This window comes from Elgaria multicarinata, chromosome 5 (genome assembly GCF_023053635.1).
Source record: "Elgaria multicarinata webbii isolate HBS135686 ecotype San Diego chromosome 5, rElgMul1.1.pri, whole genome shotgun sequence".
NCBI classification, from domain to species: Eukaryota; Metazoa; Chordata; class Lepidosauria; order Squamata; family Anguidae; genus Elgaria; species Elgaria multicarinata.
In genome coordinates this window covers 35,527,883-35,555,299 of record NC_086175.1, presented here as the reverse complement: position 1 = coordinate 35,555,299, position 27,417 = coordinate 35,527,883, and the positions used below count along the sequence as shown (strand labels likewise).

The following is a 27,417-nucleotide window of genomic DNA, read 5'->3' as shown; positions in this document are numbered from 1 at the left end:
CAGTGTTCTACCTACTGGTTATTAGTTCAAAACTAATTCAAGCGTATTGACAACCATAATTGGCTACTCCAGCCAGTAAAGGAGGCAAAGGGGTGTGTGTGTGTGTGTGTGTGTGTGTGTGTGTGTAAAATCACTTATAATATGGGACACTAGCAAGAACATCATCATCATCATCATCATCATCATCATCATCATCATAACCCGCCTCTCCCTCTAGATCGAGGCAGGGTACAACACAAATGCAAAATATCATAAAATACATATAATTGATTAAAACATATAAAACTAATACATTATTAAAAAGCAGCACATTATTAAAAGGCACCTTAAAATTCAACTGGGTAGGCCTGCTGGGAGAGATCAGTCTTTATAGCTTTCTTAAATTCCGGAAGACTCTTAAGTTGACAAATCTCAACTTGGAGTCTCTTTCCAAAGCATCAGGTGTTTTTATCACAGAACAATAATTATTGTCACCTTGTGGTAGCCTCATTTTGGCATCTTGATAGAGAGATGAGTTCCATAGGCTTCTGCTACTCCAAATTAATCTAATGGGTAAATTCATGGAACAATGTATGCATCTCGCACAAACTTTGGCAATAATATTTTGTTGAGAGAAGAAGGGGGGTCTCATAGCAATTTCTCATGTAATTATAAATTATCTTCGGGTATTCGTGTTAATCTCTACTCAGCTCCCTTTCTTTTTTTTTTTGGATCACATGATTAATGAGCCACAATTTGAGAATAGTTGCTTACAGGGGCCAGGAGAGTTACTTGTGCTGGCAAGTGCCAACTTTATCAGATGTGCCATGAACAGCTGCTATTTTACTAATGCAGAAATTGTAGATAGTAAGGCTAGAGATGACTGTCCTTGTGTACCATCCTTCAGGGATTTGGGGCCAGCTGCATTGACATAAAACTTTGTGCCAGATGTATTGCAGCAAGCTTTTAGAATGAGATTAAAACTGACAGGAATCACAACTGGACAGAGAACCGAATCCTCCACTTGCCTCACACGTGAGGCTCTTGTTGGGACTCTATGCACCACTGGAAGCAATACTTGCATATAGATTCCAGGGGTGGGTGGGTCTGGTTCTTTGTTTGTAAACATTTTATTTTATCTTTTAAATATGTCTATCCTAACTTTTGCAATAGCCTCAAGGTGGTTTGTCAACCTGAAAGTACAATAGGAAAAAACATGATTAAACAAGCTGGTAGTTTAAACAATCTAGGATAAAATAGCAACCACTCAATTTAAAAGGGGACAAATATTCTAAGACACTGTTAAAGGCCTTAGGGGCAAAACCAGATATTAGTAAGGGAAGTGCCACATAAACATTTCTAGGGAGGGAGTTATGTAATTTGGGGGGCCACCACAGAAAAAGCCCTCTTTCCAGTAACCTCCAGGCCTCCATGCAATGTCTTTCTCTGTTGGTAAAACAGGTTTAAGTCAAGATATTCCAGTCCTTATAAAGATTGCTAAGGCCAGCTCTGGGAGTGTCTTAAGGAAAATACGATAGCTTAGAGTGCACACTTTGCATGCAGAAGGTCCCATCTCAAGTTAAAAGGATAAGGTTTCATATGATGGGAAAGTCTTCTGCTGGAGACCCTGAAGTAAGGTGACCATATGAAAAGGAGGACAGGGCTCATGTAACTTTAAGAGTTGTATTAAAAGGGGAATTTCAGCAGGTGTCATTTGTATGCATGCAGTACCTAGTGAAATTCTCTCTTCATCACAACAGTTTATTTATTTATTTATTTATTTATTTATTTATTTATTACATTTCTATACCGCCCAATAGCCAGAGCTCTCTGGGCAGTTCACAAAAATTAAAAACATTCAAAGTATAAAACAACAGTATAAAACCATAATATAAAATTCAATATAAAAGCTCAACCAGATAAAAACAGCAGCAATGCAAAATTATAAATTTTAAACACCATGTTAAAATGTATTTATAGATTGTTAAAATGTTGGGAGAATGAAAAGGTCTTCACCTGGCGTCTAAAAGCATATAATGTAGGTGCCAAGCGAACCTCCTTAGGGAGTTGAAGTTTCAGGAGCCCTATCCTCCTTTTCATATGGTCACCCTACCCTGAAGAGCAATTGCCACTCAGAGTAGGCAATAGTAGGGCTAAATAGGCAAAGTATAAGGCAGCTTCCTATGTACTTTCCTTTGAAGGTTCCTATATCTTTACGAGCATCACAGCTGCTGTGATTTCTTCCATCAGTACTACCCTGTGCTGGGGAAAGCAGCACCTGACAAAAGTGTGGTTTAGAGAATACTGGGAGTTGTAGTCCATCATATGTGGAGGGCACCAGGTTGGGGAAGGCTGACCTAATGGTAAAGGAACCCTCCCGGGTGTGGAGTTTGCAAGAGTAGCCCTTACACAAGGAAAATGCATCTCTGTTAAAGCCAAAAGGGAATAAAGAGGTATCTATGTATCTATGTAGATTATCTTTCAGAAGAGAATCTGTAAAGGTCCTAGAACATGTATGCCAAGGTATTCATACATATGCATAGAGTATGATCTTTTATGAAGTTAATAGATGTATGGTGTTAGTATGCACCTCACAGCACTGAAATGAAAAACAAACAAACCCTGACCTATTTCTATGTATCTCACCTAGTGAAGCATTTGCTTGCCATGTAATGTATTTTCTAAATTTATACAAATTAAAATTTTCTCCCTGATCAGATTAAACTGCATGTTATCCTTAATGGATGAAATGTTTTCATGCTCATGACTCTTTCTGTTTGATGCATATTCTTGTGTGCACATTAGTGATAGTTGGTTTTAGTACTCGAGGATGCAATCATATGCAGTGATTTTTCTGAGAGGAAGCTGTACTGAACACAGCAGGACTTCGTTCCAAGTAGCCATGCATAGGACTGCTCTGTAAATGAATGATTGGCATTTGAGGGACATAAGTAATATGCTTGTTTTTTTCATATTTAATAGAATTATATGCTAGTCGTCAGTAGAAATATTCTCAGGGCTACTCACAACAATTAATATAGACAATAAGAATAAATATGACAACAAAACAAAGTTGAAACATAGTAGAGCAGATAAAATGTTTGTATATTTATTGAGAAGCCAGTTGACAATCTTTCTCTAGATTTCAAATTATGTTAGAAGGACATCAAAAGCTCATGCATGTTTATTAAGAAGTAAATCCCACTAAGTTCAGTGATGCTTACTCTTCCATAAGTGGGTTTAGGATTGCCGCAAAATATTGCAGTCCTATGCATGTTTACTCAAAGACAAATCTCAATGGCTTGTAAATATGCATAGCATTGCAGGTAAATGTGCATAGCATTGCAGCTTAAGAGCACAATCCTATCCATGTTTAGATAGAAAGAGTCCTACAGTTCCAAGCATTGAGAATTGTAGGACTGATTTCTGTCTAAACAAGCATATGATTGCGCCTTAAATCTCTAAGGCTGCAATCTTATTCACATTTAACTGGAATTAAGTCCCATTTTATTCAATGGGGCTTACTTCTGAGAAGACATGTATGAGGTTGTACTGTAAATGTATGAACTAGAAAAAAGGCAGATGGCACTAAAAGAGGAACATTAGAAGCTGCCTTATATTGGCCTTGTTTAGACATCACACTAAGCCACGGTGGTTAAGAGTTTTGAGCTAAACATTATGGCTTAGCATGTTGTGCGAACCAATCCTAACCAAGGTGGCTACATAATCATGGTTCATACATGCTCACTAACCACTTGCAGCAAAAGGGTTAGTGGCTTAACCATGGGTTAGTGTGTTGTCTGAACGGGCCCGTTGAGTCCATCTAGCTCAGTATTGTCGGTACTGAACGGCAGCTACTCTCCAGGGTCCTGAAACAAGAATCTTCTTTTCCAGCCCTCTCTGGAAATCCTTGGATTGAATTTGGGAACTTCTGCTTGCAAAACATATGTTCTACCACTAAGCTACAGCCAAAAAATTATTTCATGAAGCAAGCAGCTCAACCAAAAGTAGTAAAAAGTCTTGCAAACGCATATTGATCATAACATCTGCACTGCAGCATTAGCCTCATTTCTGTACGACAATAGCCTGATTCACACTTGATTTTTCTGCACACTTCACTACTGTGCAATTAATGACTGTTTGATGAATGTGGGAAGTGACTCCATTGAAAAGTGTTGTGCCCATGGTGATGTGAGCAGATATTAATGTGTTATGTGTGGAATTATTATATCTGTGATGGCTCACCCACCCATACAAGTCACGCATGTGTGAGGAAGTCCAGATTGTTATATTTTCTTTAGAAAATAAGAATCATGTGGCATACAACAATCCGGCATCACAAGCCCACGTCTGATTATGCTCTAGTACATCAAGCAAATGACAGATCCTGGGTTGCATACAATGTTAGTCTAACTTTAATCTCATTCATTTCAGAGAGTCTACTCTAAGTAGGACTAACATTAGGTACAAACTCCTTGTTCCAATGCACAGACATGGTTCAGACACACAGTATAGTGCAGCTTTCCTCAAACTGGTGCCCTCCAGATTTTTGGATGTCAATTCCAAGCATCTCTGACCACTGGCCATGCTAGCTGGGCTGATAGGAGTTAAGAATCCCAAACCTCTGGAGGGCACTACCTTGGGGAAGGCTGACATAGCACATCTTTTAAAAATTGACAGTGCAACCCTATACCTGTCTATTAAAAAATATGTCCCACTGAGTTCAATGTGGCTTACTCCCAGGCAAGTGGTTAGAGCAGGGGTGCAGAACATCAGCCCTGGGAGCCAAAGTCTCCAGAAGTACTCATGGCCCCTTCTCCCCGGCCTTAGTCACTGTGGTTAAAGCCATGGTTTGGTTTAAGGTGTCTTCTGAACACGGCCCGGCTTTCTGGCTTAACCATTGTGGTTAAAGCCATGGTTTAAGGTGTCTTCTGAATGGGGGCTGAGAAAGAGGAATCATTGAGGGTGTTTTTCCCAAGGGCCTTCAAAAACCTGGAGCCTTGGATGTATACGTGAGTTCTCCTTCCCACCCCACCCATGAATTGCTGGGTTATATGCATGGGCCATCTCATTTCTCTACTGTGCTTTAAGTAAGTGTCCCCCCACCCCCTTTTTTTAAAAAAACTTCTTTTCATGATTCTGTGTTTGACAGGCAATAAGTGAACTGGGGTGGGATAGAGGGCTACTGGCTTGTAGAAACTGAGGAGATGGCTCCATTAGTATTCCCTGTAGCCATCCTATTTTTGTGTTTCTGGGAAGAAAGCTGTTTCCTTGGTTTACTGAGGACAGGTGAATAGATAGCTGGAGTACCTACAACCTCAGTGAACATTTTGGCAGCTGCAATATCACATTATTATGGTGGTAAGCTAGGTCTGTGTTTTGGGTCTTTGTGAGCATTGTGTCTATCTCTAAGAAGTCTCAAGTGGTGATTTTTTTCTTTGCCATGGAATCCCTGTGGAAGGTGGCTGCCTTATGGGATCCAAGAACTGATGGTCTTTGCAACCCTCACATTTTCAGCAAACTAGTTTGCATGGAATTCCTTAACAGGTGATCACAAAAGTCACCACAATTTGATAAACTGGGCACTGAAATCCATCTTGACAGTTAAAACTGAAAGGAGTCTGTGTTAAAATGGCAGTCAAAAGAGGTGAGATAAGAGAGCTCTCTTACATTTATTCAAACTGGAATCCATACCTGTGCATATTTACCAGGAGTAAGCCCTATTGAATGCTTTGGACTTCCTTCTAAATAAACTTGAATAGGATTTGAGCTGTAAATGAATGCTGCTTGCATCAAACTATTACAGTAAATATAGTCCCTGCTTATTACTGAGAGCTGATTCATGTATGCCCAGTCCTTGAAATACTATCCACACAACAAGGACTGCAGACCCAGTCATGTGCCCCCATGACATAATGAATGGCACATGGTGCAAACTCAATTGTCATAAACTGTCCAGTTCAAAAAAAGTGGAAGGATTGCAAAAGTTAAGTGATGCACATAGGCATAGTACTCTTTGTACGTGTGCTATCCTATGCACAGTGTACCTGTTTCTCCATCATACATACAGCATCTTGCCTCTGAACATTATAACTGGGACCTGGCAATCTCTGATTGCTGCAAGGTAACAGGAATGGTTTGATTGCTAATATTATGATTGAGCAGGAATGGCAGATTAGTGAACGCAATTGAACAGAAACATTATGAGATATATCAGAAATACTGGAAGTGCTGCAGACAGTTTTCAGTTTATAATGGAGAGTTAAGTAAAAAGTTGGCATATATTTGGTGGTGGGGCAGGAGACATAGGCTTGGTTCAGGCCTTGGCCAAGAACATCAAGGACTCATGGTGTTACATTATATATAACCCTCATTTCAGATTGCCCATTTGTGTTGATAGCAAGAAAATTTATCTCTCCTTATTTTTCAGAAATTTATATCAATTGACCCAGGAGTGATGTAGTGCGGCATTTGTGCAGGTGTTCAGCTTGAAATAGGTAGTCCTTCTGAAGCAGGTGGAATCCCCCTTTTGGTTTATATTACGTACATATGTTTATATTTCTGTGGGATTATGGTTCTACTAATAAAATTAGCAAGATCAAAACTTTGGAATTTAGTGCCGCTAGAACCTGTCTGTCACAAGGAAGGAACGCCTCCTCCCATATGTACCTGCCCAGACCCTAAGGTCATCCTCAGGGGTCCTTCTGCATGAGTCCCTGCCAAAGGAAGTGAGGTAGATGGCTACCAGGAGGAGGGCCTTCTCTGCTGTGGCATCCTCGTTGTGGAATGAGCTCCCTAAGGAGGTTCGCCTGGCATCTACACTATATTCTTTCAGACGCCAGGTGAAGACCTTTTTATTTTCTCAGTATTTTAACAGTTTATAAATTTAATTTTAACTTTGCTGTTTTAAATTTGTATTTTAAAATTGTATTTCTGCACTGCTGCTGATTCTATTCTGGTTGTGTATTTATATTGCATTTTATATCATGTTTTTATACTGTTTGTTTTATATTTTGAATGGTTTTTAATTTCTGTGAACTGCCCAGAGAACTTCAGCTACTGAGTGGTATAAAAATGAAATAAAATAAATAAATAAATAAATCAATAAGGGTTTGCAATCTGTTTGGCTAGATCACACACAGGTGTTAGAAATAACAGAATAAATGAGAGGTGAACATTTTCATTTTAGAATGTGCAGTGTCATAGCAAAGGGAAGCTTCTATGTATAGGCTGCAATATAATTCAAAGTGCTTGCTTTGATCTATTAAGCTCTAAATGTTCACTACTCAGGAATGTTTACTATTCAGGAATTATTATTTTTTTAGATATTGAGCAGTTTACACATTTTGTAAATAAATAAGGTTTGGGGATGGAATATTTGAAAGACCACTTCATCCCATATGAGCCTACCCATAATTTATGTTCCTTATTAGAGGCCCTGTTGTACGTTCCACCACCAAGAGAGACTAGGTTGGTGGTAGCAAGTGGCACCAAAGGTAGGAATGGTTGGGTACCAGCCCACAACCTATATCCATGACAAGAACCCATTGGAGTTACTCTTCCTCTTCACCATTGCAACCTGCTTGTTTACCTGCCTCTCACTCTGGCTCCGATAATGGAGGTGGTGAGGAGGAGATGTTATTCCCTGCTTGCTCACTGGCTCTTTGCCTGTCAAGCAAGCAGATGGTAACAATAATGAGGAGGAAGAGGAGCAATAGCAGCTGGTGACAATGGTGGTAAGAAGGTAGGCACACTGAGCGAGGGACGTACTGGAACCGGCACTGATTGGTGGATACTTGAGACAGGGCTTTTTCTGTAGCAGTAACCCGACTATGGAACTTTCTGTTTGTACTGTTGTGTTTTTATTGTATTATTGTATTGTTTTAAATTGGGCATTTCTTTGAGAGCCCTAGTGGATATAGGAGTGCACTTTGGGTGCCTTTAGCTCTGTATGGATTGTGACCACCCTGCTTCTATTGGGAACTAATAATTCATTGTATTGTAGAGTGGGGTTGTGCAGTGTATATAAAAGCTTATTGTGGGATAAGTGTTTTAAATTTTACTGGAGTCCAGAAAACTCCATTCTTTGAACAAACCTAAGCTATCTGAGGGGAAAAAAGAAACACATCTATTCATCTTTCTTTTAGAAATGCTGTGGCAGCAGGAAATTCAAGTACGTGATAGACACACAACTATTTCTTGGAATTGGTGCCCTCTTGAAAGAGATTTTGTTTGTACTAATTATTTAACATGCTGGATACCTTTTCGTTGGCTCGGTCATGCCCATTCTTCCAAACACTTCATTTCAACGGGAGTGATTTAAGCACATGTTTAGCTCTACAACTGAAAGTTTGACGAAGTCATGCTACATCTTTGGTATTACTTTCACTATCTTTTTCAGTAAAACTTTTGCTACCTGTTTGTCTAAATCTAGACCCTAAATCTTAGGTAAATTCATTTGTAAAAGGTGTTACGCATGCAGTATTATGGAGTCAGAATAGAGACTTATCTTTAATGAATTTTTATTTATTTATTTGAAGTATTTTTAGATCTCTCCTCAGCCAAAAAGGCTCTTGGAACGGCTTACGTGTAATCAATTCAACAAGACTGTCTGTGACCACAGGCTTACAATCTAAAAAGACATGGCACAAAAAGAAAAAGGAATTTCTATGGGAAGAGGGATTTTTTAAAAAAAGTTTTATCAGAGCTGGTGGAATGGTCCTGCTCCCCTCTCATCTCCATCCATACAGCCTTCTGGAATGGTTGCTGGTGGTGACAGTTAAGGGAGGAGGAACCTTCATGAAGAAGGCCTTTCAGCATGGCTGGCAGGGCTAATGCACTGTTTCAAAATGTCAAAGACATTTAACAGATTAAAACATCAACAACAATGGACTGAAACACTGGTTTGGGGACAAAAAAAATGAAGGACAGGGATGAGGATTTAACAACCCAAGTTGTTAAATACCCAAGTACTTTATTTTAGGGGAAAGGTATGAGGTATTTTAACTACATTATTTTAATGTTTGCCCATAAAAAGTAGTCTCTTGGGAATTATTTGGCTTAATCAGTTTGTGAAATTGAAATTAAATAGGTCCCACTTGACATTAAACTAGTTCCAAGGTTACGTATTCCAATCTTGTTAAAATTGCCATTGTTATTATCAGGAACACATAGGTGAGATGGTGTGCTGTATGAAACTTTTGTTAAAGAGATTCCAACAAAATGCACTTTGGGGGTTGTGTTTCAAAACACATAGGTTATGCATATCTGTGGGGAGAAGGTAAGTGCTATTTACTTAACTATGCATTACATTCTCTTAAGTAATCATTTAAAACTTATTTAAACTCATAAATCACCAGCAGAAGCCAAAACAAGGACTCAAGAAAGGGAGCTAAATCCCAGAAGGGAAATCCTTTACAGACTTACATTTGGGACCTAAATCCCAGGGGAGGGCGAGAAATCCAGTAGAAACAAGAGTTCTTGCAGCCTTGCTGTAACAGAGATTCCTGAGTGATCACAGAGAACCTCAACTACATACATAAACTAAACTGAGCTCACTGCATCCCTAGAGGACCCTTCCTTAATCACCAACCCATTGTGTATTGTCCCCTCCAAGGACCCATTGACCATTATCCTCTCCTCTAAATAGAAAATCTCAATTCCTAGGAGGCCCAGTTGACCTAGTTTTGGACTCCCTGAAAGATAGAGCAGGCTAGTACTTGAGCCACACCCTCCTCTGCTTTTTAAATGACTCCCTCTAATCTGATGGGATGCAGTACCAGTTGGGGCAAGTTAGCTAGAGCTATATAAGCAGGCAGGTTTCTAAGACCCTGTTCAGACAGCACGCTAAGCCATGGTGGTTAAGCATTTTGAGCAAAACATGATGGCTTAGCGTGTCATGTGAACCATGACTTAGTGTGTCATGTGAACCATTCATAACCATGTTGGCTAAATAACCATTTGCTGAAAAAGGGTTAGTGACCTAACCATGGCTTAGTATGTTCTAGTTGTCGAATTCCTGCAGATATTTGGTTGGCTGCTGAGTGAAGAGAATGCTAGACTACATGGGTCTTTGATTATTATTATTATTATTATTATTATTATTATTATTATTATTTATTTATTTATTTATCATCATCAGTGTACATGATCTGATTCAGTTTGCTGTTCTTATGTTCTTAAGTTACAATTAGATATGTTGGGGCCACAACATGTAACACCTTCCAAATGCTTATACACTCTTGCAGGAAAAATATTTCAAGTGAAGCACTTACTTGGTATCTGTCCTTGCGGGATGTGAATGAGCCAAGTGAAACTGATTCTTGGCCCAGCTGAGGTATAATGGTGGTCAACAGGCTTTGCAACCTGAATAGGAAAGAGCACTTCAGGGACCTTCTCTTGGGTTCTCAATCTGCCCACTTTGGAAGATTGCAATAACATTACCAGATGCAATTATGTTCACAATTCCCTCTTGTATTTTGTTTACCTTTGTGGTTGCTCTTCAGTGACTTATATTGTCTGATTACAGTGCCTCCTGCCTTGTACAAAGAAAATAAACTAATCACTTCCATTGTCTCCTGGAAATTCAAGCATATCCCATTTCCCCCAGTGTCCGGGTTACAAATGCCACAGGGGAGCTTTTCTGATTCTGCTTTCATGTTAATGGACTTTAACACATTTGTTTCCTTACATAGAGTTAAACTGCACCTTACCCAGTGAAGTAGCCAAGGTTTATGCTTGCTTATGATGCTGTAATGATTTTCCTCTTCCTTCTGATGCAAATCAGATGCAAAATATACTAACCTTTAAGTACCAACACCACCCTGTGACCAGGGTTGATTACTTAGGGAATGCATGCATGCAAATGTCTGTGCAACTTCTCAATTTTAGTGGAGAAGCTAATGTTATTGCATCCAGTGCTTTGCATTCTACTTATGTGGGACACATTCACAGCGATCTGCTCAGTTTTGCTTCCTTGTTAACTCAGAACCAAAAGTTGAGATGGGAACCAAAAGATTGAATTAAGTCAAGATAGTGGCCCAGTCTGCATGTCAAAACAATCCAGTGTTTGTTTGTTTTTTTAAAAAATAACAATGAGTGTGCTGGTGCATGCTGTCCAATCGTTCCCACTGGGAGCTGGACTGGCTGAACAACCCAGGGATGCTCCAGGCCTGGGTTGTTTGTGACACGTAAACCAGAAACTCTGGCTTGTGTCTCCACCAACAAGCCAGAGAAATAACCCAACAAGAATTGTGACCCATTTTAAGGATAGGTAATTTCAGGCACCAGGGCAAAGTTCAACACATGTACACCAGCAAAGTGCTGCCTGCTGGACCTCGTCCAAGAAGGCTTCCTCATGGCAGTAGGGCTAGGGCCAGGCATCAGCAGTGCTGCAATTTGCAGCAGGTGGCTGTGAGCTGTCCACCATTTTAACTTTTCACAATGCCTTGATACAGTGTCCCTCTGGAACACTCTAAAAGTATGGGTATGTTGCAGCTGCCCATCAAGAGGTAAAAACCAAGCCAGGGAGCACTGATGGGTGGGTGAGCTGGCTCAGTCCTTAGGTCAGGGCACACATGCCCAAATCATGGGCTCCCAGCTGTTTGAAACCTGTTTTTATGTTGCACTTCACCCAAGTTTCATGCCAAGTTGTGCTGCAAAACCTACCAGAGTGTTTGTGAAGCCCTTGGCAAGGCACAAGGCAAGACCACTGTCATGGAGCAAACAGGCCTGTAGTATGACAGGGCTGCTATAAAATATCAGGAATGGGGTGGGGTGTCACTTAGGCCCTTTCTACACCTAAGGATTATCCCAGGAAAATGGAGGGATCGTCCCTGTCTGCTCCCGGGATCCCCTGTGTGTCATTTGGATGCACAGGGATGATCCCAGGATAATCCCAGGGGAAAAGGCAGGTGTAGAAACGGCCTTAGAACAGTGATGCACAAGATGTGGCCTCCATGGCCTCTACTATTTATTTCATTTCTGTACTGCCCATTAGCTGAAGCTCTCTGGGTGCTTTACTATGGCCCCTGGGGTGTGTGTGTGTGTGTGCCATGACTTTGCCACTGCTGCCTAATTCCCCACTGCCTACTCTCCACTCATTCCCCCAAATACCCTTATAGAGATATGTATGTGTGTGTGCCTGACCCAGGGATCACTTGCAGCCCTCTGTGTTTGTTTGTTTGTATGTTGTCTGAGAACTTTCATGCACAGAACACCTAAAGGACACATCACCACTCCAATGGTTTCAAAATACAATTGGATCGTATTAGAGAGTATCAGCAGTCCTGAAACTATGGCTGTGTCTACACCAGCCATGTATTCAGGGATTATATCAAATTGACCCTACTAGGCCACATGAAGTTCACCTATTCTCACAGTGATCTCGGGGCGACCATTCAGTTTTCACGGAATATCGCTGACTGGATTTGTAGTGGCTTTTCCGGCTCTCTCACTACAATCCCGAAGTCTGTGGATGGTGTGAACAACCCACCATTGCAAAGCTGTTGCTGTTCAGCACAACCTCCCAATGCAGTAAACAGACAATCTGCTGTGGGCATTGGGGTGTTTCATCTTTTCTTTTTTTACACACACATATTGATGTGCAGGTGTGCATCTTCAACAAAGTATCTATCCCCCCCATGCGTTGCTGTGTGTCTGCGCTGGTGCGCATCTCAGAGGAGGTACTAAAAAATAATAATTCTGTGCCCCATACCTGTCCAGTCCTACCCACTTCTCCTAAATCCCATTCAGAACTGCCATCATGGGGCACACGGCCTCCCGCAATGGCTCTCCTTTACTTGCGGGAAACTTCCCCTGCATGTGCCCTGTGAGCAAAGATCGCAGAAGCGGGAAACCTCGCGATTATCCCTCCTCCATTGCAAAAGAGCTGTAGGTGTAGATTAGGCGTATATCTACATCAGAAATGGTTCAAAACTGTGCTAAAATGCCCTCCTTTGACCATGAGAACTTTATGCAGCATCTAGCATAAAGCAAGCAGCATTATCATTATATCTCAACACTGGAAGAAATTTCTTTTACATTTCCTTGGATGTTTATTATTTGTTTGGAGATTACTTTTGGGATCTCCCCCCCCCCCATCCCCAGTTGTTGAATTCTGACTCAGAATTGAAGCAGCTGTCTCCTCTCTATTTCTATAGCTTGAAAGAATTCAGGATTCAATTGTTTGGGTTGAGAGGGCTTGTTACCCATGACCATTGCACCAAGTAGCTTTGCACAAGGCTTCCCCCCCCCCCGTATAACTACCAAGTGCTTGCTTTTCCAGCTACCACCAAGCTTGCTTTTCAACATGATGCCTTTTCAATGTATTTTGCATATGTTCCCAGTTATGTTTCAAGAAATGATGAAGTTATAGAAAACAACAACAGCCCACTGAAAACTGGGGGGCAATGTAAAATCATGCAATCCTTTTTTTTTTTAAAGGTCTTTATAGATCTAAATTCACTTTGTTACTTTAGGAACTGAAAATGTATCACTAACAGAGTTTCTTTGGGTTAATAAATAATGGGGCATGCAATATCTGAAAATAACCAAGAGCACCCATTTTGGGGTCTCTTCTAGCAACTCAAAAAAGAGACATATACTGTGTTTTCCTTTTGATCCTGCGGGTTTTGACTCTTCCTCTCTATTAATGTATCTCAAGCATTTTAGATAACAGGCTATTTTTACCATGTTTAACTGATTCCCAATACTGAAAGTTCATTTTTGAGTGCTTTTAAAAAAGGGCTTCTGTATTTTGCTTCTGTGCCTTTTGAGCCAATTATTTTGTGGCTTTGAAGGTATATGTATTGATTCTGCAGCTCTGATGCCCACACAGGGACTATGCAAATAGGGGGTCCTTTGTGTGGGGCAAGAAATCACCATGGAATCAAGTTCTTACTTGTCCTAGAGTTGGTGTGCAGTCTTCCTTCTGTCACAAGGTAACCATGGGTGGCCTTTGTTTATGCTCACATTTTCACTAGGGTGGCCACTTACAGACTGGCAAAAAAAGAGGAAATGCATTTCCCCACAAAAAAAAGAAAAAAGACAAAAGACAAAGTATTATATAAATTGCATAACATTTGCATATGTTAATTGAGAAGTATAGGAACAAATTTAGAAATAATTATGATAATTTAAAGAGAAGTACAGTGAATTTCACAGTCCTGGGGAATGCTGTGGACGTCATATATCTTGACTTCAGCAAAGCTTTTGACAAAGTACCACATGACATTCTGATTAACAAACTAGCTAAAAGTGGGCTAGATGGAACAACTATTAGGTGGATCCACAGCTGGCTACAGAATCGGACTCAAAGAGTACTTATCAATGGAACCTTCTCAAACTGGGGAGAGGCAACGAGTGGGGTGCCGCAGGGCTCAGTCCTGGGCCCAGTGCTCTTCAACATTTTTGTTAATGACTTGGATGAGGAGGTGCAGGGAACACTTGTCAAATTTGTAGATGACACAAAATTGGGTGAGATAGCTAATACCCTGGAAGACAGAAACAAACTTTGAAGTGATCTTGATAGTCTGGAGCGCTGAGCTGAAAACAACAGAGTAAAATTTAACAGGGATAAATGCCAAGTTCTACATTTAGGGAATAGAAACCAAATGCACAGTTACAAGATGGGGGACACTTGGCTCAGCAATACTACAAACGAGAAAGATCTTGGAATTGTTGTAGATCACAAGCTGAATATGAGCCAACAGTGCGATATGGCTGCAAGAAAGGCAAATGCTATTTTGGGCTGCATTAATAGAAGTATAGCTTCCAAATCACGTGAGGTACTGGTTCCTCTCTATTCGGCCCTGGTTAGGCCTCATCTAGAGTATTGTGTCCAGTTCTGGGCTCCACAATTCAAGAAGGACGCAGACAAGCTGGAGCGTGTTCAGAAGAGGGCAACCAGGATGATCAGAGGTCTAGAAACAAAGCCCTATGAAGAGAGACTGAAAGAACTGGGCATGTTTAGCCTGGAGAAGAGAAGATTGAGGGGAGACATGATAGCACTCTTCAAATACTTAAAAGGTTGTCACACAGAGGAGGGCCAGGATCTCTTCTTGATTCTCCCAGAGTGCAGGACACGGAATAACGGGCTCAAGTTAAAGGAAGCCAGATTCCGGCTGGACATCAGGAAAAACTTCCTAACTGTTAGAGCAGTGCGACGGTGGAATCAGTTACCTAGGGAGGTTGTGGGCTCTCCCACACTAGAGGCCTTCAAGAGGCAGCCGGACAACCATCTGTCAGGGATACTTTAGGGTGGATTCCTGCATTGAGCAGGGGGTTAGACTCGATGGCCTTGTAGGCCCCTTCCAACTCTGCTATTCTATGATTCTATGAGTGGGCAATCTAAGCCAGACACTTTTTTTTCTGGCAAAGTTTCATTTCTTTTACACAGCCACCTTCTTATTTGCGCTTATGGAAGGAAGTGATTCCTATATGTCACATTTCCCTGTGACATCAACCGAATAGTGAAATGTCAATTGGGAAATGTCTTTGCCTATCCAGATTGTCTCCTATGTAAATCCTGTAAATGATTGAAACCAAATGATTGAGTTTGGTTATTGTTACTGATTATTAATGGCGCGGCCCTATTGGGTTGCCACCTGCTAAATGGAACAGAAGCCTCTGCTCTCAGACATTTTCAAAATTCTTGTGCTTTGCCAGGCAGCTGTCAGAAGGGCAGGAGAAGTGAAAAAGGTGATTTTCACCTCTCCGTCCTTCTTTGTTTACTTTTTCTCTCTATATGAGCCTCCCTTCTCCCCTACTCCCAAGTAACCAAATCCCCCCCCCCTTTTTGACCTCTATGAGGTCATCCAAGGCTGCTTTTGAGACCTCGGAAAGTAGGTGCCACAGTTCTTCCCAAGGTGGTTATGAGGTGCTAGGGGAGGGATCAGATCATGAAATTCCCCCTCCCAAAGTCTTAGTGTCTATGGTTTCAGAAGGAGGGATTCTGAAAAATCCTGTAGTCCAAGGGAATGTTCTCACAGGACCATAGCACCAAACACATTTTTAAAAAACAAAACCTTTTAATAGAGATATGAAAATATTCAGTTTTGCTTTCACCACCTAATGCCAAACAAAAAGAGCCACAAGAATCATGAACTGGGGCTAAAAACCTTCAACATTAATGAAGGCTAAATTCTGAATTCAGTTATATTTAAGGCAAAAAGGAACATCTCCTCCCATACAGTGACTTTTTAGAATAATCCTGACTCATTGTTTATTGCCAGCAGCCAGCCTTGAACCTGAATAACTACTATTTTCCATATTGTTCTGGTAGTTATGCATTTGACATGATGTTCCAGAGAATCATAGGAAGATCTCCTTTGTATGTGATATGCACAAAATGTTCCTTTTCATTAAATAAAGGGGTCATAGAAATGCTGGAGAAGCTACAGAAGCAGTGGCTCTAAATTTTTCATAAAATACGACTTCAGTTTTGTAACCAAGAATGGAGCATGGTCTCCCTGGAAATCTGTCTTTAAAAAAACCTGTAACAAAATTATAAATGAATAATGTTACTCAACAGGAAAGTGAAATTAGAATTTCAAGTGGTCTTTGCTTCTTGTCCCTATTGACTAGCTGGCTGCTGCTTTCGAACCAAAGTCAACAGCGCACAGGGTTATAGTATAGGAAAGGCCTGATATAGGTTTTCTCTGCAATTCTTTGGAACTGTTTGTATAAGTTCACCATTAATATTACAGTGCAGCACTAAAATGTGTGCAGAATGCTCCAGAGTTGTTGTTGTTTAATTATTAAATACATCCCAATTATCTGGCATGCACTAACTTTAAGATTGGCCTGTTCACTTGCCACATTGAGATCTTAATGATATAGGGCGGGATACAAATCTATCTATATAAATAAAAATGTAAATGTTCGTTCGAAACAGACGTTATATCTCCGAAAGTTCTTCACCGATTGCTTTGAAATTTTGACACAACGTTGCATTCGAATGTGCGAGTGTTGTTATGTAACTATGTTCTATATGGGGACAAAAGTTTGTCTTAAAATCGAAGAAATAGGCCTCCTCAAAACCAGTCCTGCTGATCATTGTGACATCGCCAACCAGTAGGCCAATCCACTGCCTCTGCCTTCTCTCTTATTTGCATGTTCTCTCACAATTGGCTGAGTGAATATAGATGTCACTCCTGTGACAGTTACACGTTCTGAAGAAAGGTAACTGCCAGGAGTTTCTGCTAACCTCCTCACCGTAAAAACGTCCTTTTTTAAAAACCAAACAATTTGCTTTACTTCATCCAAATAATGCCTCACAGAAGATCACACTTAGGTCGTCGTACTCGCAGAGCGGAAGCACTGCGACGAGAAATTGCAAATCAGACTGAGGAAGAACGGGCATCAGCGAACGAGAAAAAAAAGAAAAAGAATGTCTCAAATACATGCCAAGGAACCAGGCAAGCAACGTTCAGCCAGACTTGAGGATGCACAATTGCGAGCACGGCAATCGCGTTCTACAGCTTCAGATTGAGTCGACGGACAACCTGGCATATTCAAAGAAACAATGATAGGCAGACTGTACACCGTGCATCCCAATCAAGATGAATGCTTCTTTCTTCGCTTGCTGTTGGTAAATGTGCCCGGTCCAACGTCTTTCCATCAATTGAGAATTGTCAACGGCGTTACACATGCCACTTTCCGCAGTGCATGTCAAGCTCTGAATTTATTGGAGAACGACCGACACTGGGATGTATGCATTAATGACGCGGCCAACACGTCACATCCAAATCAAATTCGTGCATTGTTTGCAATCATATTGACTGCCTGCTCTCCTTCATCTCCAACAGAGTTATGGGAGAAATATAAATCGGACATGCTGAAGATATTCTCCGTCGAATACGCAAAGAAAATTCAAATATAAACATGGATTTCACACCAGAAATCTACAACGAAGCGTTGATAATGATTGAAGATTAGTGCTTAGAAATTGCAAACAAAGTTCTCAATCAATTGGGAATGCCATCACCGAATCGAACTGTTGCTGCTTCGTTCGATGTAGAATTGCGTCATGAACAAAATTACAACACGGATGATCTTTTGTCGTATGTGCAATCAAATATTCCTAAGCTAACGCTTGAGCAAAAACGCATTTACGATCAAATAATGAAAACCATCAATAACGGGATTGGAGAAATCTTCTTCTTAGATGCGCCAGGAGGAACTGGTAAAACGTTCCTAATTAGATTGATTCTGGTAGCAATTCGATCCCAAAATGACATAGCCTTAGCTCTTGCGTCGTCCGGAATAGCTGTGACATTGCTACCTGGTGGAAGAACTGCTCATTCCGCTTTGAAATTGCCATTAAACATACAATTCATTGAAACTCCCACGTGCAACATTTCCAAAGCATCCGGCATGGGAAAAATATTACAAAAATGCAAACTTATTGTTTGGGATGAATGCCAAATGGCACACAAAAAATCACTCAAAGCTCTTGATATTGCAAGATTTGCGTGGAAACATCAGACCATTTGGGAACACATTAATATTGCTTGCAGGAGATTTCAGGCAAACATTACCTGTAATTCCTCGATCGACACCAGTGGACGAAATAAATGCTTGCCTGAAATACTCTACTTTGTGGTGACACGTAAAGACGTTAAAATTAACTACAAATATGCATGTCCAGCTGCAAAACGATCGATCAGCTGAGATATTCTCACGTCAATTGCTGGAAATTGAGAATGGAAAGGTGCCGGTCGATCTGACCTCAGGACGAATTTTATTACCTCATAACTTCTGTAATTTAGTGACGTCAAAAGAAGAATTGGTTGAAAAAGTATTTCCAAATATTCAAACCAATTATAAGAATCACGATTGGCTGAGTGAACGAGCTATTCTTGCGGCCAAGAACAAAAACGTCTACAAACTGAACAATATTATTCAATCTAACATTCAAAGCGAGGCAGTCACATACAAGTCCATCGACACTGTTGTGGAAGCAGATGAAGCAGTTAATTATCCAACAGAATTTTTGAATTCACTCGATCTGCCAGGGATGCCACCGCACGTACTGTAATTGAAAATCGGCATGCCAATTATCATGTTGCGAAATAACAACCAGCCAAAACTTTGCAACGGCACGCGGCTTGCAGTAAAAAAATTACTGAGCAACGTCATAGAAGGAACAATCTTGACAGGACCTTTCAAAGGTGAAGATGTCCTCATTCCTCGCATTCCTATGATTCCAGCAGATATGCCATTTCAATTTAAGAGATTGCAATTCCCAATTCGATTGGCGTTTGCAATCACCATCAACAAAGCTCAGGGCCAATCTTTAGAATTGTGTGGTTTAGATCTAGACACAGATTGCTTCTCACTGGACAATTATATGTTGCGTGTTCTAGAGTCAGCAAACCAGACGATCTGTATATCTACACAGACAATGGAACAACTAAAAATATTGTATATCCACAAGCATTGTGAAATTAAACATATTAGAAACATCCGCTTTGTCTTTTCTTTCTTTTCAATTTAACCAGACTGAGCCACAGCAACGCGTGGCAGGGTACAGCTAGTGTTTTAAATAAATAAATAAATAAATAAATGAGAGATAGATAATGCACTGACTTATGTTATATGAGGAACAAGAGACGTTAACATTTGCAACTCGGTGTCATGAGTGCAGTAACAGTAGAGAGACATCCTAAAGGCAGGACAGCTTGCACCAATAATTTGAACTGAACTATTGCAATGAAGGATCTTCTGGTATCCAGGCTGAATATTGGCTAAATTTGCTACAGAGTAGCTATGAAACTGAAGCCCTGCTATATTGGACTGGCGTGTTGTGGTCTCATTGAACAGTCGCTGTGAGTAAACGTGCTGCCATGTTTTGTACCAGCTGAAGTTTCCAGACTGATGGCAGGGAATGTCAGGCTGAATCTCTCTCCAATTATAAAAGATCTTGGAAGGATTTGGGAAAGATGCCTGTCTGAGCTACTCCTTCTCTGAATACATGATTGGTTAGATGGACTAATAGTCTGAATATGCATTGTCAGCTTTATGTGTTCATATGTAATCTCAGCGCCCATGAACTGTAAAATGGGCATAATATTTGATTACATTTATATCTTACCTTTCTGCCCTCTCCTCTTTATCATCATCACAACCCTATGAAGTAGGCTAGGGTTACTACCTCTCAATAATTCTTACTTACTTTACAGGCGTGTTTCAGGATTTTTGGAATAAAATATGCGAAGCCCTTTGAACACTCAAAGTGCTATATAATTGCTAAGTCTGTAAGGATAGAGGAAGTGTCTCAAGAAAAGGTGTTAGCCTCCCATTTTATACCAATTATTGTGAATTGCAGTCAGCACTGTGGTTACTGTAATAATGAAGAGGGGATTTCTTGCACCACCCTGAAAATGTAAACATGTAGCAAAGGCTCTCTTCTTTCTCTCCTCCTGCATTGTGTCAGTGGAAATAGCTGAGAACAAGTGAGAAAGATTCTGTGAATCATAAATAGTATATTTAATGACTTAGAGTGACCACATCCTTTGAGTTTGAAGGGGGGTAGCAAAACTGCAAACCTGTTATTAGCAGAACCCAATGGGTGTGAATAAAACATCTATTAATACTACAGGAGCTGACGCATTTTATTTGACACTTCTGTGGACAGGCTTTTATTAATTATGGAAATGATATGCTGGGTAGAAAGGTATTATGCCAGCTTTAGTTTCTTTTGGAAAATTGATCTGTGTAGTGGCTGTAGGTTTCACTATCCATGGATGAGGCTAGGTGAGTAGATGAGGGATGTTGATTCTGTTGTTATTTGGAAGAGCCATGGCCAACCCTTGGGCTTGCAAAGAATCAATGAAGAAATAGCCTGTTGTTTGCACCATGGAGTAACCAGAACCAGCCTCCTTGATACCTGCTATTCTTCTGAATAGCACCAGAGTAAACCTAACTCTTTAAAGACAACTGTAACCTAATCACCACCAACAAAACCCAACAAAAACCACTCTCTATCCCAAGAGATCCAATTTAACCAAACCATAGTAAGGGAGATGCATTGGAGGCCAGCAGGCTCCCCACACACCAACCTCTCTGAAGAGAGGCCCTCTGTGTTCTGTTCTATGTAAGGCGGTCTTTCTCCATGCAGTCAGAGTTTCTGATTGCATGGACAAGGGCCATCCACATGTATTAGGCCCAAACCTAGGCCAAAACCTGAATCCTATGTCTTCCCAAATTGTCTTTTCTCTAGAGCCATGGAACCTGGTGGCTTGGATTTTGGTGAGGCTGTGAATCCATTCTGGGTTTCAATGAGAACCAGTCAGAACTCTGAAGGAGGTGTCCAAGGTGCTGAACCCTACCCCCAATTTAGGGTTAGCACTTTGGATAGCCGACTGAAACCCAGAATAGATTCTCTGCCCCACCGAAATTGGAGCCACCAGCCTCCACTGGAGGGAACCAGCTTGGGGAAGGCTGCCTTAGCCATCTTGACCTGGCATGTTTTAATTTTTCATATGTTAGAGACATTTTCTACTGTTGAATATTTCTGTTTCCTGAATTTTCACTGTTCACCTGTTTGAATTTAAATAAATCTCTCAAATGAATTTAAGTTTTGGATAGTCTCCGGTCACCTCTGGTTTCACTCTCTCACCCACTGGAACAAAGTAGAACCTCAATTTCAGAGAACACTCTGCTCACGGAAGCTCATTGTGGGATTCCCTGGATCTCCTCCTCCGATACTACAGCACTTAAGTGAGCTGTTAAATGCACAGGAGTGCCAGGGAAAACAGTATGTAAACTGTTGTGACTTCCTTTTGCTGAATTGTGGCCACTATGTTGGGAAGGACTTAGCATTTCTGCTTTTAAGTCAGATGGAGGGATGCTAAATTGTTCCCAAGGGTCAATGCAGTGTAGGGATTAGTGTTGGACTGTGACTTGGGGATCTGGGTTGTAGTCCCCACTCGGCCATGAAGCTCACTGAGTGACTTTGAGCCAGTCACTGACTTTCAGCCTAACCAACCTCACAGGTTTGTTGTGAGGATAAAATGGTAAGAAATAGGACTATGTAAGCCGCCTTGAGCTCTTTGCAAGAGGAACACAGACAGGATATAACTGTAATGTAATTTATATTAGTTTATTACATTATATCTTGCTCTCCACCGAGTAGCTCAGGGCAGCATACATGGTTTAGCTCCTCCCTATTTTATTCTCCAACAACCATGTGAGGTAGGTTAGGGTGAGAAATTATGATTGGCCCAAGGTCACCAAGGCTGGATCTACACTACTGCTTTAAAGCGCTTTATAACAGTTTTATAGCGCTTTAAAGCAGTTAAAGTGCTTTATAACTGTTATAAAGCGCTTTAAAGCAGTAAGTGAACTTTGTGGCTGAGTAGGGATTTTTGAACCTGTTTTTCTTGGATTGCTGGCATAGTTGTGTCTGCCTCAGAAGCATATGCAATTGCCGTGATTTGCTGTAGGAGCATCCCATGATGTGAAAGAAGTTAGTATCATTTGAAAGTCTTACACAAACTCAGACATTCCAACCTAGTTATTTTTATTTCAGAGTGCAACTTTTATTTTGTTGACTAAAACTGAGAAAAGCAACAATAATGTGATAATTATAGCACAGCATTTAATATTTTTTATTTACGTTTATATCCCACTTCTTGACCAAAGCACTGCTCCGTGAAGTAGCTTATAAATATGAATGTGATGGCATGAAAGCAATTACAATAAAATAAAATTACATATGAACATTAGTATTGGTGGCAGCATAAGACTAAAATTTCATAGAACTAATTGTAATAGCAAGCACGGAGGTGGATGGAAGTAATAATTGCTACTATTAATCTCTCTCGATAGAAAATTGGGAAAGCTGTTTATTATAGCTAATTTGGAAGTCAAATTTAATTGATATACCATGTTTGTGTTTTCCCCTCATAAGTGAACATTTTGCCTTCTAACAGAGTCTGAAATTTGAAGGAAATATTCTGCAAAATGGGGCAAACACTCTGGAAACTAAGGAATGATTTATACTTGGAACAGAACTGAGGTGGTTGAATGGACTGTTCTTCAAAGATTGCCAATTTCTTTGAATACGACTTTAAATTAAAAATGAAAAAAAAAAAACCTCCCCGCAAATAGAAAACTAGTAGAGTAAGGAGCATATTTGGTAGAACATTTCTCCCTAATACACATGGGGGGATTGTTATCAAACTCTCTAAATTTTACATGGGGGAGCATTCTAAAATGGCACCGCCCCCTGCAGACTTGAAATGGTACAGTCTGTTCTGTCAGCTGTATCTGAAATGGTACAGTTCATTCTATCACTGAAATGGTACAATTCATCCTAACTACTGCACTCAATTGCATGTCTAGACTAGGCCTGAAATGCCTCACTTTCAGTATATGTTGCCTGTATTGTAACCCACCCTTAGATAGAATAGTATAAATTGTTTGGTGTAAACTGGCAATCCTTTGGATATTCATTTACGCCTGAATGAAATGGGCCTGGCTTACTGCCTATTCCCCAGTCCTTTTGTATGTCTGTGAAAATGTTCTGTATTCACTGCTTTACTAGTCTGCCATAAGAGGTTTTCTGTTACTTTATAAAGCTCCACAAGACGTGGATGCTCTATTGGGCATAACATAGGTCTGTCAAAATCACATTTGCTCAGCTCCACTTTCTTGAGATGTGGCAAAGTCTGTCAGAACTGCTGTTCTCCTCCTAGTTCCTTCCTTGGCTTGTTTAGCTTTGCTTGTGTCCTCTGTTTTTTGCTTTCAAGTGTCCTCTGTATACCATAACTGAAAATGTGAGATTTGTTGCTCTGTGTATTATTCCCTGAGCATAAAAGCTTTTACATACATACTGATTTTAGCAACAGCACTTCACTTCACACCTTGTGTCAAAAACAAAAAGATGCCAGTTGGTTTAATCACAAAGTGTCATGAATTGAGGGCATGTACAACTCTGTGGCTTTATACACATTTTGACCAATGCACCATCCATCTTGCTCATGAACAGAGGCATAAAAAAAGAAAAGAATATTGGTTACAAATGCAGTAATCCCAGCACAAGCAATATCTCATTTCTGTGGAATTTCTGGAGTCTTCCAGGCCAGAATATAAAAGACGATTGGTACCAAAGGAATCATAGTTATTATGAAAGTTTTATTGAAACAGTTGTGGGATATTGAAAAGAAGCCATGTCTCACATTACAGTGTATGCAATTAAATGTTTTCTTATATTAGAAAAATAAAAACATACAATAACTTATCAAAAATAATCAAAAAAATATAGGGAAAAGAGAGCTATGTGAAAACTTGTCTATTATTTATTCATTACGCAATCAATTATCTGGGTATATTTATACTAGGGTTATATGATGATTTCCTAATTATAGGACTTCACTAGGTACTGTAAGGGTACCTACTAAAAACAGGGAGGAATCCACAACTTAATCCTGTACTTAATCCTGAGTTCAGTGAGACTTGCTGCCAGGTAAGTATGTATAGGATTGTGGGCCCCAATTCAAAGCTGAGTAGGGCAACCTCCTGAACTGTCCCTTGTCGATTAGTTTTTTTGGGGGGAGTGTTAGTGTGTGCAAACTTTTCATTTTTGTATTTGGGAATTTGCTTTTTATATTTACTGTGACCAGCATGCTTTCAGACCCATTGGTGCAGTTCGTTATATCTAGATATTCAAGTCTTCTTTACTCAAAGCTCAGCAGCAATTTCTAGGAATATAGTGTGTGATAAACCACAGACATCCTTGTCTGTACACCCCAGTGGGTAAAGGATATTATCAAACATCTTGTCAAATTGGTATATTGCCTGGAGATACCTTGCAGTTCAATAGCACAGACCTTTTCTTTAGGTCTGTGCTATTGAACTGCAAGGTAGTACAATTGTAGTCAGTACTACAGCTTATAGGTATCGTTTACACGACTTCAGCTTATTCCTCCTTGGCCTTGGTTTGATCAGAGAGTCCTATATTATATAGTTTAGGCTGCACTTACCTGGGAGTAGGTTCCATGGAATTCAATAAGACTTACTTCTAACTATGCATGCATAGGATTGACCCATGAATCCTTTCAGACATTGTTCAGCATGGTAGAACCTGCTTTAGTACCATTGTTTGAAATAAACTCTCTTTTATGGGAGCATTCATAAAAGATTAAGTATCCCCAACAAGCCCATTTGAGGGAGGAATATTTCTGGATTACATCTTTGGAGGAGGGGATCATAGGCTCAGTCAGACAACACGTTTCTCAGTGGTGGTTTTAGAACTTCACATTTATTTATTTATTTATTTAGCACCAACAATGTACTTGGTGCTGTGCAAAATATACAAATAAAACAGTGATACCCTGCCTAGAGGCTTACAACCTAAAATCCACGGTGGAGTTTTTATTTTATTTATTTATTTTATTTATTTAAGGATTTTTATGCCGCCATTCAGCCAAAAAAGGCTCTCACGGCGGTTTACAAAAGTATTTCTTGACAGTCCCTGCCCACAGGCTTACAATCTAAAAGACAGGACACAAAAGGAAAGGGGATTGGGAGGGAGGAGGAGGAGGAGGGGGAAAAGGAAAGCAAATTCAGGCACTACAATCTTAGTTGGAAAGTTCAGCAGTTACAGGTGACAGCAGGACGGAGGGGGCTCTCAGCTGGAGCTGGACCCAGGCACGGTGGAGAGGTGCCTGGCTGCTGCTTCCTCCCTCACTGGTGGCCTCTGCAGAGACAGTTGGTAGCAGGAGAGAGGGGGCTCTCAGCTGGAGCTGGACCCAGGCACGGTGGAGAGGTGCCTGGCTGCTGCTTCCTCCCTCACTGGTGGCCTCTGCAGAGACAGTTGACAGCAGGAGGGAGGGGGCTCTCAGCTGGAGCTGGACCCAGGCACGGTGTAGAGGTGCCTGGCTGCTGCTTCCTCCCTCACTGGTGGCCTCTCCAGAGACAGTTGGTAGCAGGAGGGAGGGGGCTCTGAGCTGGAGCTGGACCCAGGCACGGTGGAGAGGTGCCTGGCTGCTGCTTCCTCCCTCACTGGGCATGTGCTCCGCTCCGATTAGAACTGGAGAATTAGAAACGAATTGGCCTGCTCTGCCTTGCCCAGAGGCGGAGTAGAAGCGGACCGTGGACCCCTAGAAGCAAGGCAAAGAGAAGCGCCCATTTTCGGAGCGATCCTCTTTCCGCGGACCGATCCGATCGCCATTTTGAAACATTTTGCCCATAGGATTGCATTGCGGAAAAGAAAAGGGGATAACCGTGTTGTTTTTGAAGCTATCTTTCTGAAACTTCTTGTGCTTAGAGAGTCATGGCTGGGGGTCATTTTGAGCCTACTCTCAGCTCTTTGTGTGGTGCAGTTCGCTTGCTAGAATTTTTTAAAAAGTAGGGTAAAGGCAGGAAAAAGATTACCTTTTCGATTGCTGAGGGGCAGTCAACTCCTGGTCATGATCACATGATCCCAAAGTTGGAGGAGGGGATAGGCAAAATGGGTAACTTTGGATTCTGGGAACGTCTCTTTCTTAGTCTGAATGGAGTTTTCCCAGTGTTTTTTTAAAACAGTAGCTCCACCAAATTCACAAACACAACCTGAAATCATACTAACAGATAGGAAACACACAGCAGTGCTACCCACCCTAACTTTGGGGAACAACTGAATACATGGTGCAAGGGGATGAGCTCCCCTAGGGCATGTGGACGTGCCCTCACTCTCCTGTACTTGGTGGGCCATCAGAGCCCTCCAAAGAGTAACCCAGTGAAGCAATGCCTATCATGAGTTGAAGTGAGTGTTTGCTTCTTAAAGACTTGTACCTAGACAGGACCAGTCAAGTTGGCAGATGCTTCCCCCTTTGGGCACGTCCACCCACCCACCCTTACTGGTAAAAGACAGATATAGCCTTTTTAAAAAAGTTCTTGTTGTTTATTCAGCAACACTGCTGCTTTTAATTCCACCCCTCCTTTGTTTATTTATTTATTTATTCCATTTTATATGCATTACTGGCTTATCCTTGGCTCACTTCCTTATGCCCCCAGAAATGTCTGCTGCCTGCTTGCCTTCCCTCCCTCCTCCCCTGCCCGCCTCGCAGGGATGGTTTGTGTCTGGCTTTGACTCAGGGGAGAAGTCCTTCCTGCGCTCAATTAGGCTTTTGGAAGTTCCAAATCCATTTTTCAAGTGTGGAAGAAGATTCATATTTAGGTTGATCTCTACTCCCCGATTCATGGCATCTTGGGATTTCCTTTGTAATGGCCCCATTGAGCTGTCTGCAGGTTTAAGCTCCGCCAAAAATCAGGGGATGATGGGATTACCTTGTACCTTGGCATCATTGTGGGTCTAGATGGTATCTGTGAGTGTGCCCACTTCCCTTTTTTTTTATCTGTCCAAATGTCAGAGAACAGTCCACGTCTGCAAATGGGGTGCCTGATTTTCATAAATTCCCCAAAAATCAGGGGATGATGGGACTGCCTTGA

At 41.0% G+C, this 27,417-nt stretch overlaps 1 protein-coding gene across 1 annotated transcript in view; it reads left to right on the top strand.

Annotated features, from left to right (window-relative positions):
- FGF14 (fibroblast growth factor 14) overlaps window positions 1-27,417 on the top strand; it is a 349,112-nt gene that overhangs the window by 10,985 nt on the left and 310,710 nt on the right. The gene's annotated exons all lie outside the window — the stretch shown is intronic.